This window comes from Calypte anna, chromosome 1, assembly GCF_003957555.1.
Source record: "Calypte anna isolate BGI_N300 chromosome 1, bCalAnn1_v1.p, whole genome shotgun sequence".
NCBI classification, from domain to species: Eukaryota; Metazoa; Chordata; class Aves; order Apodiformes; family Trochilidae; genus Calypte; species Calypte anna.
Genome location: NC_044244.1, coordinates 96,999,597 through 97,020,406, shown reverse-complemented (window position 1 = coordinate 97,020,406; position 20,810 = coordinate 96,999,597).

Sequence of the window (20,810 nt, the reverse complement as noted above, 5' to 3'; positions counted from 1 at the left end):
TTTTCCTAAGACTTGTAGCAAAAATATCACCTACGGTTCACACAGGTATGTGAATGTATGTGGAAAACCCCATGCCTGGTATGTGAACGCTTCCTGAGGGAAAACTAGTCATTTCATGCAGCAGGAATGATAGCTTGCCAGTCTTAAATTAATGGCATCCTTGGGGAAAAACGTAATAACATTTTTTCTGATTACCCTAACTGGCTGCAGGACTCTGCTGTAGTTCTGCTCAAATTCATCAGCAAAATCATTAATTTTTTTACAGTGCCTTGACTCAGAAATTTGGACTCTCAGAGCTGAGAGGGTAAATAGCAATTTCTGGTGTTCTCCTGGTTTCTGTAATCACCTGTGATCCCAAAGTACATTTATTCTCATAAAATTTAGATAAGATGTAAAATCCAATGTTATTCTATAAATCCTCAAGATAACTTTTTCCATGAACAAATCATTCAGTTGGTCTTTTTAAGTCAATCATTCACTTGCACTGTGAAAGACTGTAGAAACCAAAGTTGAATTAGGATACAAACATAAAGCAGTATGCACAGTTTAGTACAATGCAACTCTCAAGATAAAAACTTTATCTGCTTATCCTTTTAATACACACTGCCTTACTGGCTACAGAGAGTAACTTTAATTTTCCTCAGAATATTTTCAGAGTCCTATATAAAAGAACTGAATTAAATAGAATATTTATTTATGATTTTTTTTTCTGTTTGAATACTTTATTATATAGTACTATGCTGCACACTCCCAGGAAAGAGTAGGAAAAAAAATTCTTAAAGAAGTCTGTGCAATATAATGACACAATTCAATGAAAATGAAAAGATTATATAGTAATAAGCCTTCAGCATCAAGTGCTGTATCTACAAGACTCTGAAATTGTTGCAACATATAAATATGAATGTTATCAACAAACAGCAATATTTTACCCACCAGGAAAGGCAAGATGAACCAAGAGTTAAATCCATTTAGAAATTTAATTCTTTTATTAAGCTAATTTTCTACTAAAGCACCTTGTTTTTTCTTAATAAGTCAATATAAGTCACTTCACATTCTATTACCCATGAGAACTTCAGAAAACTCAATTTAAAATTCATGTGAGACTACTACCTGATGATCCATTTTATTACTCATTTGTCTCCTTTGTTTCTGGGACACAAAATACTCAGACTATGATAGCTTATCCCAGTTGTTCAGAAGAACATTTTTAATTGCCTTGTTTTTGGCAAATATGGAAAACTAGATTATTCCATGCAATTCATGACAGTAGTGTCAGAAGAACCATTAAGCATATTCAAAGAGATTCCTCATGTGCTGAGGATACAGGATTACTCCTGCTGCCACCCACAGGAAAGATACTTCTATTTTAAATTAGCAGTAAACTTTATCAATATTTAATAAGAAAAATAGCAATAAAAATTTGACAACTACTACTATGAGAAAATGTGAACAGATAACTATTTAGAGCATGACAGAAAAGGGGTTAGAGTCAAAAAACAAAATGAAACTTTTATGTACTTCTCAAAGCAGAGGTTATAGTTCATGTGGAGACTTAATTAGAGATACTGTATGCTTAAGTATTCAGCTCTGGAGCTGGTAAGGGCTAAGTAATAAAATAAAAAAAAAAATCTCTGGCCTCAGTTAAAAAACATTTGGTGAATCACTGAGCACAGCTCATCTGTTAAGTCTGTAAGTCGAACAACATCTATTTTTCCATCTATACTCAGTTCTCTCTAAATAAACAAAATCTCAACTTGCTCATGTGTAATGAATAAGAACCAAGAGCTGTTTGTTTTTTTGCAGTCTGAGGTTACCACATGTATGTGAAAAATCACAGGATTTAACTCTATTAGATTGCAAAAACTGGTCAGAAGATTCTGCTGCTTTTTGTTTAGAATGCTAATAAGGGCAGAGGGAGACTCAGACTAGAGAAAATTAGGTAAGAAGAGCAGAGAAAATGTAAAAGCTTGAATACAACTTTTGTTTACCATTTAAAGTAAGCTTGCACATAATGGTGCTACCCATGAGGAGACTAAAAATTCTAAGTATGAGACAGATAGAAAAAAGCAAAAACCCTTAGCACGCTGGAATTAAATATTGGAATTTTGTGTGGTGTATGTGTGTTTATGTGTTGTAAAGAACCTCTTACCTGTAAAATTAAAAAAACAAACAAACAAAACCAAACTGAAAGCCCAAAGAACAACACAAACCTTTACTCTTTTCAGTTATGTTACCACACTTGTAGAAAAGATAAACTGAAAGAAAACAAATTATTAGAAGAGGTATCCAAATTCTAGTAATGTCCTAATTAGGACTTTCTTTGCCAAGCCTAGAAAAAAAAGGTCATTATTTTCAGATTGTGGAGCTGATAGGGAAAAAAATCAACAGGAATTTTTATTTGTTAGTAATTTACAAGATCAGGGGACTGCCAACCCATCTGGTTTTGGAATAAAATCTGCCTTCATTATCAGATTTTTCTTTTCTTAAAATATGGGTTAATTTTATAACATGTTGCATGGTAGAATGTAAAGGAAGAGAGAATAATAGAAACATTTTAAATGGAACAGAAAGTATTTTATTGTTGTGCTTCAAGAAAATAATGCTATACACATTAATTTAGTGGAGCCTGTCTTCATGCAAAACCACTTAAATTATTATAAATAATTAGAAAAACAAAACTCATTTAAAGCTAAAAATCTTAAAGTTGTTCTTGAAAGATCAATGATAATAAATTATGTCTGTCAATAAAATGTGGTCTCCATCATAAGATTAAATCTGTATAAAAGATCTGAAAACATATTTCAGCTGCCAGTAAATGACAAATCCATCAAAAAAATATAAGTGAGTGATCAAGTCATAAGAAAAAAGCCTAACAGAATGTGGATATCACTGTCTAACATAGATTTTACTTTTTCTCCATTTTAATTTAATTTCTTAAACAGAAGAGCTGACCCTTTGTTTCATCTACTTTTGCTGTAATTGCAGAGGTCTGACTATTAGAATCCTTATCAAATAACAACCTTGAGATGAGCCAAAGAGGTTTAATACTCTCTTAATATATTTGCTTAAGAGAAAGAGCATAATGGGATCTGGAATAAACAGTATAAAATGATAAATGGATGATCTTAAGTAAATACAAACCTAATTGTTCAATAATGTATTTTAAAAAGGTAAAAGGCCATGTCCACATTAAAGTCTCATAATGTGAAGGTGGATTATAAAATGTGAGGAAGAATTGTTTTTCTTTTTGTAGTTGTATAACACAGGCCAGTCAGATTATTCATGTTACCACAAAGTTAATAAATCCTAGTTTAGGATCAAGACTGGTGCTACTGAATACACAAATTGCTACAGATGAATGAGAGAGGAAGGGAGAAAATTTCTGCTTAATACGATTTGAATCACAGAATCATGGAATGGTTTGGGTTGGAAGGGACCTTAAAGATAGACTATTTCTAGAAGACACTTCCCATTAGATCAGTTTCCTCAGAGCCCTCTCCAACCTGGCCTTAAACATTTCCAGGGATGAGACATCCACATCTTCTCTGGGAAACCTGTGCCAGTGTCTTACCACCTGCTCACTAAAGAAATTCTTCCTAATGTCTAACCTAAATCCATCAAATCTTCTTTAATACAATTAATATCTTCATTTTTAAACTTTATGGTTTGGATAAAGTTTCTTGGTTTTGATAGTAGTAGTACTACTGGTGGCATCAGTCAAGACCTTGCCTTGCTCTATTATGATTTATGCCAAAAGAAGAGAAATTCATGAAAACATGCTAGGGCATAGTCTTGATTAAGCATTTGATTATAAATTCATGTTCCTGCAAAAATAAGTAGATTTTTAGATCAACAGAAAACTTGAAGATAGTGCATTCAATTGTTTGAAGTGGAGGAGGAGAGGAACCAGGAAGAGTTGCCCATCTGACTAAAGATGACTAAAGAGTTGCATTGCTGACTAAAAGGCAGTTTCCTGGGCAAAGCTATTCAAAATGAGAAAAGTAAACTGCATGAATTTTCTGTGATTTTATTGCATTTAAAATGTAAGAAGTGAAACAAAAGTAGGGAGGTTTCTTTATCATTTAAGAAGACTTCATTGTCAAAAACATTAGTGTAAAACCATCAATTTTTTTAAATTCTGTTTTGTGGGTCACTTGATTAAGTAAAGCCTCAAATAATGTGAGACATGTATTAGATAATCAGCAACAGACCACATTTTGTAGTCTGTTTGCAAATTTCTTGCAGATGAAACATTTAAAATTTGATCCCAGAAGTTTCAGGTCAAGACAATATTTTACTATTAATACACTATATCCTAAAATTGTCAGTGTTGACTAAAGTGTCACTGTGTTGGAGCCTGTCACTATATTCTTGCAACTATTACCCTCATGGTGACTTTCACAAGTGTTTGAGAGCATATTTTTGTATGTGAGGTCAATAAAACCTATATACTCTTGATGGTTCTGAAAAATCACAGCTAGTGCACCTGATGTTGGACATCCTAATTGGGGCCAAGCAAAATCTGTTATAAGTAACATGTGTTTCACTTAACTCCTCTGTGAAAGGCATACACTACCTAGCTTGAAGACATGAAACCTCATGTTATATATATACAAATATATACAACTATGTATTTACATACATATAATTTACATATATATACTATAAATGCATATTTTACACATTGGTGTGCTTTGTGTGAGTATGTGTGTCTTCATATGGACACTTTATGCAAAATTCCCAAATTAATACTAAGTGCCACTGGAAAAGCAAATATTCCCTAACCATTAATTTGTTGGTAGGTTTTTTCTTTGTTTTGGTTTGTTTTTTTTTTTGTTTGTTTTGTTTTGTTTGTTTGTTGTTTGTTTCTGGTTTGGGTTTTGTTGTTTTTTTCTTCTTTTTTTTAACTTTTAGTCTTTTCATGCTGGAAAAAAAAGAGCTTATCAATTTTATCAGTAAGATAGAGCAAGATCTCTCTCCAGTATAATGTATCTTGGGGAAATATAGCCATATGAAACTATTTTTTTGCTTGGAGTAAAATGCCAGCTATAGTTATAAAATCAAGGTTTTAAACCTGCTGTCAGTTTCTGTCACTAGGTGGCCCAACTGAAATTAACCAGTCTTATCTGAAAGAATTCTACCAAACATAAGGCAGGACTCACGCGGTCTCAAAATACCTTTTTAAAGAATGAAATAAGCTTTATATTTTCATGCATGAGCAAATAATCAACAATAGAACATGCTGTTTTGCAATAGCATAATGATAATCTTAACCACTGAAAATGAATGTAAAGGATATAACAAAATCCTGTTATAGGAAAGGCAGAAGAAGATTATAATTGTATAGTAAAATTAAATACATAAACTCTGCTATAAGCATCTGAAAAGCTGCTAAGCTGATAGGGAACAACCTTCTCAACAGTCTCCAAGGATGCAGATTGAAAAAGAGCTGTTTTTTTTTTTAAGGAATGGAAAAATCCCCTGACTTTCCCTAATGCTGCAAATTCTCTAATTGGTAGATGTCTCCTAAAACATTGGCGGGGGGGATGAACACACACACCAAGATTGCTTTGCTTGTTCAATAGCCATGGAGAGACCAGCAAAAAATCCAATATGTAGTTTTGTGACAAAGAAATTTAATGATTACCAGCGTTTACTATTGATGATACTCACTGCTTGCTTGCACAATGGAAGTTGCAATAATGTGACCGATTGGTTTTATAATAGTGTTTTTTCTGTCTCTTTCTCTTCCTAGACTTTTTTCTCCTGAGTCAAAGAGCAGAAAATATCATGTAATGTGATTTAGCACAAACTATGTCAGCTAAAAAAAATACAGATTATGAGAAGGTTTCATTGCTCCTCAGACAACAGAGATTAACTGCAAGGTTCACAGGTCACACAAAATGCCTTTCATATATGTTATCTCTAATCCTCTCCCACAGCATCCCAGGGAGGAGGGTAAGAGATGTGTAATTACATAGCAAGGGACTAGCTTGTTGCTCAGTTTGTTCTTGAATCTGTTATTGAATTAATTGTGTCACAGACTATGTCAGCCAAAATTAGCAGTATTTTCATAGACTTCAGTCCTGAATGAAAAGAAATGGATGTTAGAGCTTCCACCTTGTGGAGGCACAAAGGGAGTATGTTCTGGTTATATTTCAGTGACATGTGATACACACTGCAGACATTTTTTGTTTTAGGGAAAACAAGATGATAGTTTACCAGGCAAGAAGATATTAACTACCATATTAAAAGACAATTAAACTTTTGTTTTTCTCCTTTATATTTAATTATGTTCACTTAAAATCTAACATGTAAAAGCCATTTAATATTTTTTTATATTAAAAATAATTAGAAAAAAGAAAAACTGGATCATGCTACTTATATAGTCTACAGAAACAAGTTAGATTAAATCTCCACAGATGACAAACAACAAATCTAAATTAGACTGTTAGGTCTGTAAGAAGTTCCATAGAAATAAAAAGCAATTGGACTTCAAACTACTTCAGTGCTGTGGGAAACTAAATTTATTTTTCATTGGATTTTGTATAAAAAAAGAGTCAGAATGTTCAGTGTAGCAGGAGGAGCCTTTCTTGCTCGTGAGGCTCGAGGAGCTGCTGGCCTCTCCATTGCCTCACACAAGAGTGAGCTGAGCTGGGCTGCTTTCTGTGGGTGTGTGTGTCCCACCTTTATTGGCCCCCTGGTAATAGGGGCCTGCCCTAACCAGGCACAGGCAGACTCACACCCACTCCTTGGCAACTCGAGGCACCTGGTTTATCTTGTTTCTCTACATTTCCCCCCCCCCCCTTTTTTTTTTTTTTTTTCCTTACAGCAAAGCTTTCCCGGTTTGCCCTAGCTTACAAACATTTTAACACTGATTACAGGATACAAACATTTTAACACTGATTACAGGATACACTTATAGCTTATGGGATTTAACCCTAGCTTAAGACTGACACAAAAACACACACATTTTTTTTTTTCGACTGACACAAACATACAGGATACAAACATACACTTATAGCTTACTGGATTTAACCCTAGCTTCTCAGCCTAGGCAAACCGTTCAATGTCAGCCCAGGCACTTTTCACAAAGTCTCTGCCTTTCCGACTTGAGTTGTTCTTCTCCCTCCTGTATCTGCTCTTCTCTTGGCTTCCCTCTGCTCAGGGGTTTCCAAAGAGAGAATCCTTATCTTGGCTTCCCTCTGCTCAGGGGTTTCCAAAGAGCTTGCTGGTTCCTCATGGGTTTCTGGTTCCTCATGGGATTACGGGATTTAACCCTTCCTCATGGGATTCCATACACGGGTTTTAACCCTTCCTCAGGGGATTCCATCCTCTTGGCTTCCCTCTGCTCAGGAATTTCCAAAGAGAATCCTTATCTTGGCCTCCCTCCGCCCAGGGGTTTCCAATCCAAAGAGCCCGCCAGTCACACCCTTCAGGGAGAGTGTTAGCCCAGGCACTTCCCCAAACCAGGGAAAATGTTCCTGTTGCCAGCTCCCCACACTGCTGCTTCCCTAGACGTCTGTTTGTTGCCCGCATTCTCCACCAAATGCAGCAGGAGGAGCCTTTCTTGCTCCTGAGGCTCGAGGAGCTGCTGGCCTCTCCATTGCCTCACACAAGAGCTGAGCTGAGCTGAGCTGAGCTGAGCTGAGCTGAGCTGAGCTGAGCTGAGCTGAGCTGAGCTGAGCTGAGCTGAGCTGAGCTGAGCTGAGCTGAGCTGAGCTGAGCTGAGCTGAGCTGAGCTGAGCTGAGCTGAGCTGAGCTGAGCTGAGCTGAGCTGAGCTGCTTTCTGTGGGTGTGTGTCCCACCTTTATTGGCCCCCTGGTAATAGGGGGCCTGCCCTAACCAGGCACAGGTGGACTCATACCCACTCTTTGGCAACTCGAGGCACCTGGTTTATCTTGTTTCTCTACAGTTCAGGCCTACCAGAAATGTTACATGGGAAGTAGATGAAGCAAAGATTAATGAACAATAATCATTTAAGAAAAAAATTATGATGTTAGCAAAAAACAGATTATTCTATGAAGTTTCTTTCATCCTTAGTTGCTAATGGATGTTGTGGGTGCTGAAGGTCATTCTAACCTTATATAAAAACATGTTTAATTAATTTTTCTCCAGTCCTTTCTGTAACTGGATTATATATATATATATTTTTGTTTTTTTTTGTTTTTTTTTTGTTTTGTAGTTTTGAATACAAGGATAGGAGCATACACTAGAGAACAGCTTTGACATAGTCATTGTATGGTGATAGGAGGAACTGCAATATGTTAGAAAAAAAGATGACTAAAACACACAAAGACCATTTAGATCTTTCTATACAGGAACATTTTATATACCAAATACTTATAAAGTATGCTGGTGAAAGGACAGAATTGTTCTGCACTTGAAGCTCTGTTGAATTTACTCCAAGACTTCCATTTAAAAATAACAATAGTAGAAATGCCTACTGTAAAGACAGACTTTCTTCAGTAACATGTTGCTGCTCCTCTTCCTTTATGCATTAATGGTCACCTGTGCCTGCTTTCTTTGTTAATAACTAAATGGAAACTAGTACCCTACTTGCTCATGACTTATTGTCTACCTAAGAATAAAGGTTCTAGAGACTTCAGCTTTAAATACTGTATTTTTTCTTCACTGAAATTTCCATTACTCTTTAGAAATTATTACTGAGAAATATCTGAACTAATTTCTTATCTCATCCTACCTTTTCAAGGCTACCCTTGAGTGCAGCAGGGACCCTTACAAGAATGCTACTTATGACAGTGCTAAATTGCACAGTTAAATCACTGCACTGACTGCTACACTTTCTTATGACATTTCCTGTTATCTTTTCCTCCTACATCTCATAAGTTACTTCAAAGAAATGTAGAAGCTCTTTTCCATCTTCCAAATGAGATGATACTGAATGATATCTTGATTTGCTTCCATAGTGCAATGGGTTATTATCAAGCCTTTTTTTCCCACTAAACTTCTACTCAGAAATTAAAACATCTTTTAGCTTCTTCTCAAAACAGCTTGTGGAAGGTGCAAAGGCTGCATATATTATCACAGCACCAGCAAAGACTAAACATACATTAGGAGAGAGAAAATCAGGCAAAGAAGTTCTTTGTACTCCTGGAATTAAGTGAAACAAAAAAAAAAAATAATCTTTTTTTCTATTTCTTTTTTTGCATGCAAAGCTTTCTGAGTTCTACACCACAACTGCAAAAATAATTTTCTATTATAGTGTACCCTGTTTCACAAATTCTATATTCCAGTCTGGTCTTTCACTATGCTCTACAAAAAGGTAAAATGGATATGGCCTACTTTTCACTTTCCTCTGTGTAAATACGCAGTTACCCATGCAAAATTCAACTAAAAATAATAGGAAATAAAGACAGTGTAATGAAATTTCTGCTTCATTATACTTGTAAGAAAACATTATAGTATGAAGTGAAGAAAAGTAAATTGCATTTTAAAAAATCGGGAAAATGAAGACATCAGCTATTTTAATCATTTTTTCAGCTCCTCATGTCACTTCTAGACAATTCAAAATGTCAAGAATATGCTAATAAAGAAAATATAAAATGGCAAGTTACCTTTTAAGATGGAATCTTATTACTAAGAAATAATGATCGGAAAATATTACCATATGTGATATTAAAAATTAATTAAGAAATTATTCATTTGTTGCACAAGTAATGTATGTTCAAAATCCATAATCAAATATAGCTTTAATTTATTACAGTGCAAATTAAATATGTATAATATGTGATGGAATAAATCATGCTGGTGGATTCTTAACTGCATGCGATTATGTGTGCAATTCATTATTGTATGCTATAAGGAATCCAAATCTTAAATATTAATCCAGTTAAAACTTTTTACAAAATTACTACCTGACCACAGGTTTTCACTTCAATTTGTCTATCATTTGAAAGAAATTATACATATAGTTTGAACTTGTGTATGAGTGAATAGATACTCAGATATTCAAACCTGTTTTCTTTTGCTTGTTTTGATCTCTCCTCAGTGAAGGGATGCTAGTGTCAAAATAAGCAAATTGTGATTATTCTCTAGTGCATTTCACAGGGTAACATTTTACAGTTTAAAGCTTCATTTTCTCTCGAAGTGTCTTCTGTGTTACACACCCACATGAGATGCAAAAACTCCAGTAATGCTCAGTATCCCATCTCCATTTACTAACTACACTTTTTAAAAATCTCACCAGCAGAGTTCTATTTGATGCAGGTCTAAACTGCTCTGTTTATTAATCCCCAGCACAACTAGAGGATTAACTTCTATTTCCTGATTTGTGTGGATATATAACAGAAAACTGTGACATACATGTTGAATTTATATCTTCAGCTTTTACAGCTCAGATATGAACTGTAACTTTATTGTAAAACCTAGGACCAGTCTTCTTCAATATCTTTGTCAACAATCTAGATGAGGGGATTGAGTGCTTCCTCAGCAATTTTGCAGCCAACACCAAGTTGGGTGGGAGTGTTGATCTGCTTGAGGGTAGGAAGGCTCTGCAGAGGGATCTGGACATGCTGGATCCATGGCCTGAGGCTAACGGGAGAAGAGAAGTGATGGTGCCCCTGGACTCAGCACTGGTGAGGCTGCACTTCAAGTACTGTGTTCAGTTCTGGGCTCCTCACTATAAAAAAGACATTGAGGTGCTGGAGCACATCCAGAGAAGAGAAACCAAGCTCTTGTTGAAGGGTCTAGAGAACAAGTTCTGTGAGGAGAGATTGAGGAAAATAGGATTACTTAGTCTGGAGAGGTTAAGGGGTGACATTGCTGCCCTCTACAACTACTTGAAAGGAGGTTTTAGTGAGGTGGATGTTGGTATCTTCTCTCAAGAAAATAACAAGAGAACCAGAGGAAATGGCCTGAAGTTGCACCAGGAGGAGGTTTAGACTAGATATTGAGAAGAATTTCTTTACTGAGAGAGTAGCCAGGTGCTGGAATGGGCTGCCCAGGGAAGTGCTGGATTCATCATCCCTGAAGGTATTGAAAAATTGTGTAGATGTGTCATATGGGGGCATGTGAGGACATGCTCTAGTGTGTGTAGTAATCTTAGAGGTCTCTTCCAACTCTGACAATTCGCTGACTCTGTCATTAAAAACCACAGACAAACAAAGGAGAAAACCAGTGAAGAATTACTGACACTGAAGTGCGTAAAATTATATTTTATAAGCAAATACCTCAGTAAGTATTTATAGTGTTCAATCAATTGCTGAAATGCTGTGGCCTTGAAATTGTCTAGACTCTCAACAAAGTAAGTATCCCTCCTATTCCACACACCAGGGAAAAGAAAATTAATCATAAACACTTCTAACTATATAAGCTAGTCTGGAAATTAAAGACATTTTAAATAATGAACTCATAAAATAAGGAATAAGGGTGTCAGCAGCTCTCCAATTGACTCAACAACTTAATTCAGTGAAGCGGAAGAATATTAAAAACACATGGCTAAATTTAGATATTAAAACAATCACGTGGTAAACCAAATTATTTAGGATTGAAACAAAGAAGACAATTGTGAGAGGTACTTTTTCTTACTAACAGCACTCTATTAATGCTAATTTCCTTTACATTATACAAGAGGACTAGAAGCAAGAAGCTTTTCTGAAACCCCTCAGCTGCTTCCACTTGCTCTTATGACCTTTCTGTCCCTCCCTTCTCATTTCAACAGAAGCATCTGGGTGGCCCTGTGTTACACTGATGTGCCTGAGAGTTAACACTAACCTGGAAATAGATAAACAGAAGAAATAAAAATGGAGAGTTGCTCTTTTCATTAGTGACTTGTGCTAGCTGAAGGTGAATGAAAGCATCCTGCATTCTTTACAAATTCTTTTAAAATTACTTTTACTTGTTTGTTTTGCTTTGTTCTTCTCGTTCTGTGCTTCAATCCTGATTATAGCAGATGAATAGATGATAATTTATAAAATCACTTTGTAAAATCTACACTGAAATTAAATATTAGTAGAAGCAAACTTAACAAGAAAGTTTCACTCATACTTTTGATGTCTGCACAAATGACAAGGAAATTTTTTTATTAAGTGAACAGGAATGGATCAGAATACAAATGAGGACCTGCAAAATTGCAGCTGAGCAATACTGAAAAGCTAACTAAGCAATGCAATCTACACAAACCACCTATTTCTGTTTCTCAACACTTTCTTACCTGAGGTCAAAGAACAGTTGAAGATGTGTCTTTCAACATAAAAATACCAAATATAAATACTCAACCAAATATAAATAATCAACTGGATACAGAGTGGGACCTGCCTGTAAATCAAAAAAGTATTTCTGATTACTTAACTTAAAGCACTGGTAGTTTCCAGACATGCAAGTGAACAGGTATGAGGGCTACAGATGTATAAATACATGTATCTAGAATTCCTAAATCATAAATGTAATCATAAATGGAATAGCCATAGTGCCAATTTTAATTACATAATATGAAGCAGAAAAATGATGTGTGCAAAAGGATAATTTTCTTTTTGTACATTAAGATAAGATGTCTTCAGTGATCTTTTAAACTAATTGATGGAAAATTCTATGTCCCTTGGGAAATAAGGCTTCATTTTTTAGTCATTCAATCCATCATCCTCTAAATCTGTGTAGTATAAAGTTACCTAAAACTTGAATTAATTGAAAATACAGCAGTGTGAGAATGTTGGAAGTGAGAACTCTTTTTATTTCTTTTAAAACTGTACATCCAGGTAGAAGTTTATGGATAAGCATGGATGTAGAAATGTTCAGATTATTCTAACACTACAGCTGTGAATTTTTTTAAAACTCAATGGCACAAAGTAGAATAAAGAGATGCACCTGCCATGGCTTGAAGAATATGGTTTTGGGGTTTTTTCCTGTGCAGAATGTCCAACTATTTAACTCCTCTCCATCAACAAGACCCCATAGACATCAATTTGTATAGGAATACTTTGCATATAACAGCAACTTGGTTAAAGTAAAGGGTAGTGTTTTTATAAGCTCTTGCTAAAACTGTGGGCTCACAGGATGGTAAGTGAAGATTTTGCAACAGAAAAAATTACGTTTTATGTTTATTTATGTGAGAAAATTATTTTTTTATATTTAGACTACAAACTCTTTTGCTTTTTTGAACACAAAGAACATGAAATAAATATAACGCACTATTTCAAAACCAATGAGTAGTGAATGGGTTTAGTATTTTCTGAATTAATTTTAATTATCTCAGAAACTTAGAATCATAGAATCGGCTGGGTTGGAAGGGACCTCTGAGATCATCAAGTTCAACCCTTGAGAGTATTCTAACCCCTTAGAATATTCTAACACTTCTACAATAATTAGCTGCTGAAAATTCGATCAACATCCGGTTGTCTTCAAACAGACAAATATTTTGTACCCAAAATTAATATTTCTACTCAATTTAGTTTATTTAGTTGTCTCTAGCAACTAAATAAACCACAAATTTTTATCTTTGGTTAAACATTATAGTTCCTAGCTCCTAGAAATTTAAGTTACAAGTTAATACAGTATATAACTTAGAAGTTATATCCTAAAATAAATTCATTCATATTCAACTTTTTGTTTGTATTTAGCTAAGTTTGTAACTCTAGTGTCTAATGGTGGAGACACTCTATGGAATAACCATAAAATGAAAGTCTGTTGATCCCATGCAATATTGCATTTACCTTATTTTGATCTTTGCAACTAAAGTCTCCTCAAGTGGGAGTTGTGTGAGCCTGGTGAAAGTAGTTTATATGCAGTTTTCCTCCTGAAAAACAGAATTATACAGAACTTTAATTATAGCACAATAATGGGGGAGGTAGAGATTTTTACTTCTCAAAGATTATCTTCTTGACCTTTCTATACATGTACAAATCTATATCTTATTGTAGCAAAAAAAAAGAAAATAGATGGATCTGAGAAACATACCTCTGATCTGGATATAGTGGATCAGTAATTGCATCTGAGCAGGAGGGGACAGATTGAAATTGGAGCCCTCTGTGCATAGGTGTCCTGGAGAAAAGAGGAAATAACATGATGTGAGGCTGTCTAAATTTCTGAGAAGAAATTTATAGTCTCCCAGTTCAAAATCAGCCCCCACGAAACCTTTTACTGTAGAGAAACAAGGTAAACCAGGTGCCTCGAGTTGCCAAAGAGTGGGTGTGAGTCCACCTGTGCCTGGTTAGGGCAGGCCCCCTATTACCAGGGGGCCAATAAAGGTGGGACACACACCCACAGAGGACAGCCCAGCTCAGCTCACTCTTGTGTGAGGCAATGGAGAGGCCAGCAGCTCCTCAAGACCCAGGAGCAAGAAAGGCTCTTCCCGCTACATTTTACCTTATATGACTTGATTCTGTAGCGTTGGAGGAACTCTTTCTGGCCTCTGCACTGCAGAAGACAAAGGGGGTCTCTGTCATCATCCTTGCAGGAAATAGACTACAGAGGACATGACTGTTCATTTAACTTCCTTTTGGAATTATTTTCAGGTACTAGTGAGTTAAACAATAAGGAATATATTTTGATATTATAGAAAGGGAAATGTAAATATTTGAGGAATCTATTTAAAATCTGTGTGCTGACCAGCACCCATGTCATAGGCATTTTTGAAAGCAACATTGTGAAATGAAGCTTATCTGATTTTGATATCAGTGCTGTTAGGTTTAGGTTTTACATGTGTGTGTCTGTGTGAGACAGAAAGGGTCCCTGCCAATTACAGGCTGTGAAGAAATATATCTTTTGGTGCTTACCTGCCAATATAGGTTACTGTTAGTTTTTTAAGGTCATAGTAATCTGCAAAGCCAAGAGTGAAATTTCAGACTCAGAAATAAAATTTCACACATTCATAGGTGTGTAAATAATCACACACACAAAAGAATGTTTTATCTACCTGCTAGTGTCCTCTCATAGACTTACTTTCATTTCAGTTGAAAAAAACATAACTGCATTTTTAGTATGCTTCAATCATGCTTAGCACAAAGCTCATAGACACACATTTTGCTCAAATGGAGATAATACCACGGACATTTAAAATGCAAATGTGTTTAATATTATTTAGGATCTAAAGTAGTGTATAAATATTGTCTGTCAATTGGATACACATATCGAATTATCAAATTACTTTCTAACTTGATTTTTTAAAAGGAATATAAAAATGTAAAATGACATTGAAACAAAAGAAGTGAAAGAAGAAAGTGGGAAAACTGATAGAATATAATCGGAGAAACTTAGAGTGTAATCTGCTTCCAATAAGGAAATCCTGCTTTGTACTTTTGTGATGCATTGATTTGCAAACCTCATTGCCAACAGAAAGTTATTCTGAAAATTCTCTGTTCTAGCCTTTGCATAAGATGTTAAATTCTTAATTACTCATTCTTAAATTAAATAGAAAACATGGAATTGTGATACTGGCCATGAAAATATATTTTCAAAAGATTAATTAAATGTCCGTTTGCGAAGTGTACGTTTCAAGCATTTCAATAGTGCTTTTATCTTGTCTACCTCCATTTCCACCCCCCAAAAAAAACCCAAACAAAAATCCCAACCAAACAACGACAACAACAACAAAAACAAAGGGGAAACAAACATAAAAATAAAGAATTTTATCATCTTCCTTTTCCTTTTCCTTTTCCTTCATAAATACACTTTTCAAAGTTCTTTTGTTGTTTTTTTTCTCCTCATTAATCAATTGTTCTAAAGATAGGGTTTTTTTTTACTTTCCTCTAAACAGTAAAATAAGCATAGTCATGTTAATGCAAGACACCATCATTGCTGAAGTGTTTCTGGAAGCACAGCCTGCACTGAATTAAACCCACAGCAGAATTCCACAACCAATAAGATGCTCTCTAGATTAGTAAAAGCTCAGCACCTACTTTGTGGTCTACTACAGCCTCATTCAAAAGCAAGGTTTTGAATTACTATTCACTCTTTTGAAGTCTGAATCCAAATCCATCTGAGTTAAATGGAATGTTTCCTTTTAATCACTGGACTTTAGCTCAAAATCAAAAAGTTTCTTTTCAATACTGAATTTCAGTCTCTCAATACATTTTCCCAATATCAACAACTTTTATACTTTCAAAAGAGATACAGAAATTTTTTCGACGGATGGTGCTCCAGCAGAATTTCCTTTGACATATTAAGATACATATTAAAAACAGAAGAACTGGTAAACAAAGACAGTAAACCTTCTTCATGGCATAAAATTTTCAACGCACTGTACATTTTATACCAAGACACTTTACTATGGGGGTTGCAGCTCTCCAACTAATTCCATTTTTGAGCATAATATTGAATGTTAACATGAAACTAAAGCATTGTTCTGCTGCATACTATAGCTTTACAGTTCAAAAAGCTTCAAAATATTCAAGTGAAACCAAACTGTCATGCTAGAATGCATAGCTGAATAACCATAATGAAATGAGCTATATTAAATAAAAAGCACCCTTATTTCTCTATTGTCAACTTAGAAATTAACCTGAGGAAAGTGAGCAGTAGTCTTTATATGCAGCTTTAGTAGTGATTTTACTTTACATTTACATATTAAAACTTGCATTCCAGCAAAGTAAATGACTTTGATAAATTACCCCACACATAATTATTGAATATTCTTATGCATCATAAAATAATTCAGACAACTCTTAACATAAATTTGAAATTTCACACAATTATGTTTTGTACCATTTAATATTTTTAAAGCATTTTTCATTTCTCAGACAGAAATGCTAATGACTCGTCATAGGCTTTTAAATGAAAATCTTATGAAATTAAAATTTAGTTAATATTTTTTAGTCTATTGCTCTTTTTCATTACTGACTATGCGCCTTCAAAAACTGTAATTTTATACATTTTCAAGAATAGTGATTCCTCAAAAGATCAAAAATAGCACTATTTTTAAATCTTAGATTTGTAGCACTTCTTGCCTTGTACACTGAAATCTTATATTCTATACTATTTTTCAGACTAGCCATGTACAGGGCTATGTTGTGACACTATTTCTAGTATCACCACACAGACTTTATTCTGTATTATTAGCTATTTCTGAAAATCTGAACTGAAAACTCACATTTATATTCTTGACTTCTCCTGCTATGTGAGATTAAAAAAAGCAGCCATGGCCATTCATAAGTTCAAACCAAGATATACTCGGTGCCACAGCCTGTTTCCCCTTATTGGCAGTGGAGCCTCTTTTGAAGATAAACTCCTCCAGACTGCATCTTTTTGCTGCAGAGTCCTTAGCTCTGGCCATTTTTGTTACATTTCCCTTGATGGTCCTGAACTCTTGCCCTGGGACTGACAGTGAGTGATTTTCCTCCATTCACCTTTGTCATTCCTCTCATGATTTTAAAAACCAAGATGACATATCTCTGCTATCACACAATTTATATGGCCTTTTTATTACATTTTCTGTCATTTTCTTTTTTCCAGTCAACAAGTTCCTAGCCAAAGTAGTCATCTTTCCTAGAGAAGCTGCTCCCTATTTTTAGTACTCTCTCTTGCCCTGTTGTAGCATCTCTGAGTGGAGAAAACAGAATTATGCAGATAGGCCAGAATTTTGAGCACCACAGGTTCATGAAGTATGCTAATGATTTTTATTATTATATTATCATAGAATCATTTTACTTGGAAACAACAGTTAAGATCATCAACAGTTAGCCTAGTACAGCCAAGTCCACCACAAACCATGTCCCAAAGTGCCTCATCTACATGTCTTTTTAAACACATGGGATGGCGACTCCACTACTTCCCTGGGCAGATTGTTCCAGTGCCTGGCAACTCTTTAAAAGAAGAAATTTTTCCTAACATCCAATCTAAACCTTCCCTGGAACAACTTGAGTCCCTTTCCCATTGTCCTATTGCTCTAGACCCTTCACCAACTCTTTTACTCTTCTTTGGATGCTCTCCAGCACCTCAGTGTCCTACTTGTAGCTCAGGACTTTGGGATATGGCCTTAGAGATAATGCCAAGCACAGGAGGGTGTCCTCATTCATCTGTTATTGCTTTAAGTCCTTGAAATTCCTGGCATTTGATGCACATTTTATGTGGGTACACAATCACTGGGTGGCTTACCTGAGTGTTACTAAAGCTGCTACACAGATTCCTCATAATGACCTTTCATTGTCCCAGTTCTATCTAGAAAGTGGGCAGCAGCAGAATAGATAGTAGCTAGGTATGGTACACAAAACCTAAATGTAGTTCTGATGCTTCTGAATAATTATTTGCCTTTATGGGTAGAAACTGATACCAAAATTCTCAACTCTTTATAAAAACGCAATGTTCGAAAAAACTGCCTCTCCTGTATGTAAACAAGTCATACTTCATGTACCTCCATGAAGCTCAGCCAAAAACTCCTCACCAGAAGCCATTTGCTTTTTCATGTATCCTCTCTACATGATGAAAATCCATGAGAGTTTTTGCAACTATTGACAGCCCCGTACCTGTTTTATTTTGATACTCTTCCCAGTAGAGTATCTCAAAGCTGAGTCAATATCTCAAATCTAGCATTTTTCTCCACTGTTAAAAGGGAACATTTATTTGGTTGGGAGTTTAAGTAACTGGCCTGTGCCAGACTTGAGGACATCCTACCGTCCTGCATGTCTGAAATGGGGAAGAGAAAAAAATCGTGTAAGCGAATTTGTCCTCTGCATGTCCTGAAATGGGGACTGTTTGGCAGTTTGCAGTTTACAGTTCCTGCTGTATATCATTGTAGAATCTTGTTGGGTTCCTTTTCCGTTTTCCTTTTCCTTTTTCCTTTTTTCTTTTCCCTTCTCCCTTTTCCTTTTCCCTTTTCCTTTTCCCTTTCCCTTTTTCCTTTCCCCTTTTCCTTCCCCTTTTCCCGTTTCCTTTTTCCTTTCTCTTTCCTTTTTTTTTTGATCTGTCACACTTCTATGTCGCAGCTGATATTTTTTTCCTGTGGCCTAAGGTTGTCAATAACTAATTTCTTTCACTTTCAGTGTGACAACAAATCCTGTGTCTCATGGACACAAAGCATAAATTTATTCTATTGACAGGGTCTAAATACACTAAGACAATCTAGACAGGAAAACTAGTTAATAAATATCATTTTGTGAGGTCTTTTTGGATAATAATGTTATGAAATAAGTGTTTAGTACAACAGACTTACTTTGCTCTGAACCCAAACCGATCTTCAGAGGTGAGGGGGTTTGGGTTTTTTTCATTGTTTGTTTATTTGTTTTACTAACTTGCTAACTTGATTTTTATTTAGGCTTTGATTCTTGACTATGTAGCCAGAACTGCTGCTGGTACCAGTTTTACAGCCTTCTTAGAGATACTCAAAGCTCTCTTTTCTGAATGTTAAAAGATTTTTGTCAGCATGGAAACTAATTTGCATTTGAGACTTCTATACAAAACGGTTTCAAAAATGCAGACTTTTATGATGTCAGAAACATGAACTTTTGGATGTTTTTGTCCACAGGAAGATACAACTTCCAGCCATTTTAGACTGGTTTCATTTTCCATTGGCAGTCACATGTAAATTAAGGTTCTAAAGGATGACTTTTAAGTCTTGATCAGTGAAAAGGATTTTTTTTTGTTCTGGTTCTTTCACAGCTGCATTTAGCCCAAGAGAACAAATGTATCTGTATCCAATACTCTAATGTACATTCTCGCAGAAACATGTGTTGAGATCATGGTTCATCTTGCAGCCAAAAAGTATGAGATAAGCTTTTATCTAATATAAAATATGAATTGTAAGGCATATTTTTTCATTAACAGGTACACTCTGTAGAAGCTTTTGTGCTCACAGAATAATTTTTAAAGATAATAAACATTAACTGAGGGGGTTTTACTGATTTATTTCTTCTATTTTTTTTAGAAATTGTTTTTCATACTTCTTGCAAACTCTCCCATGAATGGAAATGAGCTATCCTGCATTGCTCATCAGGTTTATTAATTTTCCCAAAAGATAACTGTAAAATTCTTTCCCTTTTTAGAAGATCCATCTCCTCTCTGACAAAGCCAGAGAATGCACCAACTATTCTCCTCTACTCTATCGTCAGAATATAGGGATGGTCATTCAGCTTGAGAACATCCTGCCTAGGACAATTTTTTTTTTCAATTATGTCAATAAATGTATGCTTAGAATAAACAAAATAAGAGTATTATCTAATTATTACTATTAGTATTAGGTATTCTCTTGTCTCCAACTACTTTCAGGTCATGAAACTTACTGAACCTTGTGGTGTTTCTCTCTTTAGTTACTTGGGTAATGCCAATTATTCTTTTCCTTTAATTCTAGTAGATGTCTCCCATCTGTGTAATATCATTAAACACATTAATACAACATTTGCATAAACTAGAAAGTTGCAGAACATAAGGTGCATTGTGGAAACATTTTTTTTTACTTCATAGCAAATAATTGTGTTTCCCTTGATTCCAGTATCATAAAAATTATAATTCAAGATTTACTGGTCCAGCTAGACAATGTATGCCTTCTAAAACCTGCCAAATGATGATGTTTCAATAATGTGAGAAATGTTATCACTTCTGTACACCAAAATCAGCCCTAAATTCTGATGTAAGAATTTTCAGTGTTTCTACATGTAACTTCTTTAGATATGAACAGTTTTTACTTTCTGGCTACGGGTCACAAAAATGGGAACTGTATGTAGAACACGAACAACTTTGATTGGAAGACATGTTCGAATTTAACATTCCCAGTATTAAAATTCATTATAATCTCAGTTAGGACCTGAATGATTTCGTTTTTATTTTGTATCATCTAGAACTCATTCTAAGACTTCTAGCACTTTTAAAAAGCTGTTGAAAACTATGCATTTCAAACCTGATACTCAACAAAATAGCAGAAAAGA